Raw genomic sequence first — 1877 nt, forward strand, 5'->3', positions numbered from 1 at the left:
CTTATCGGGTGTAGGTGTCACGTAACTTGCTGATTTGCATATTCAAAATCATTTAAATATAACGTACTCAACCCTGTAATTTGAATAATGAAATCTATTTTGGGAACTTATAGTCATTCATCAAACAGTCATTTGTTTATATCATTCCATGCTGATTTTACAGTTTCAAATTTTGCTTTCGAAACCTTTTTTGCGTGTGCCTTTTTAAATGTTACACCCTACTGCTTCATTTGGGGAAGCATTCCGACAGTACGTTTTGCTAACGAAGCATTCTCTATCCTTCTGGTGGGACAAAATTTGTCTGATAAAGTACTTCTTGCACAATTTCCTCGACGAGATGAGATGTCCATTGTTTGACGTTCGTAGATAGTGTTATGCCACCGAAAATTGAACGCTTTTGACAATGGCATGTAACAGTCCTCACTGACGCATAATATTCATACACTCAAATCATAAAAATAAATTCAGATCGGGTGTTTAGAATTTCCAAGACAGTGATATCAATTATTCTTAATGGCATTGGAAAACAAAGAAACGTTTCAACTTGGGATACCAGGGCCATAAAGAAAGAGACCTGCAACGAGTCGTACTCCTGCTGTGTTAAGCAAATAGTTTCGACGTCTTGTAACAGGTAAGAACCAACGAACTCAAAGGTAAGTGGCAAAAGTCGTCAGTATAATCAAAAAGGATGTCTGCCTGAAAAAGTGACACAAGTAACGTATGCTTATACGACATATCCATTCAACTTATACATTTATCAAGCTGCTGGAGAATGAAGCGGGTATTCATGTTATTCCACACAAAGATATATCACGCAAGTCAACTATAGTTTTCTGTGCAATCGAATGGTTGAAACGGGCGCTGGGAAACCATCGTCCTCGCACAATTGATGCCTTATGAAAAGCCTACAAGAAGAAGGATGTGCTTACAACATGACAGCTTTACGATGGAGCCTTCTCCAATGGAAACTTCTTTTCTCGAGAATTGCGGTCGTCAGATCGAGCGTGAACAGATGTGGCGACAGGGCTGTAACCACGTAGTGATGCATAAAATTGTTTTGATGTCGTCTACTCAGCCTCTGTACAAGAAAAGCAAACAAGATGTTCAATAATATTTGCCAATTTTAAATTATTTGTAAAGTGATACAGTTGAAAACGTGGATAAAAGCTTTTAGACATGACCTAGTAACAGTGATTTTAATACGAATATGTTGCTTGACAAGCTCAAGTAACTTAGAGTAAACATTTTATGTACACGCTTAAAAAACATAAGGTTAAAAAAAGAAGAAATACTGCTTTAAAATGATTTTCTTTTTATGTATGTTCAAAATTTTCTACCAGTAAACACTCAAGGTCTAAATTGTCGTATAGTTCAACCTGTAAACAAGCAGGTTAAGACCTTGTTGTCCTTACATTGTATATAATACTCAAGAACTAACCATGTGATAAAAACTCAGTTTTATCTCAACCTGTAAACACTCGTGGCTGAAAAATGACGTAAACAGTTAGTGTTTGCTCATCCTCTATGAACATCTAAGGCTTTTTATTATTATAATATCTGTTTTATCTCAACCTGTAAACACCCAAAGTCGGTTATAAAAATTCATTTTGGAGTTCGAAATAAAAAAATAGTAAACTGTCAATATTTTTCCATGTTAACTGTATTAAATGCTAAATATTAAGTCGTCAAGAAATTAGTGTCGCGTTTTAGAACACTTTCACCCCCACCCCCCCAAAAAAAACGTACATCACGTATTATAGTTAAACGAACCACCTAAACGTCACGTTAGTGTAGCCTATATAATGTGTAAAGTTTAATATACTTTAATCCCTTATAGTGATGGCATACGACGGGTCACACACATTCGGCATGTAATG

Source organism: Limulus polyphemus, unplaced genomic scaffold, assembly GCF_000517525.1.
Source record: "Limulus polyphemus unplaced genomic scaffold, Limulus_polyphemus-2.1.2 Scaffold427, whole genome shotgun sequence".
NCBI classification, from domain to species: Eukaryota; Metazoa; Arthropoda; class Merostomata; order Xiphosura; family Limulidae; genus Limulus; species Limulus polyphemus.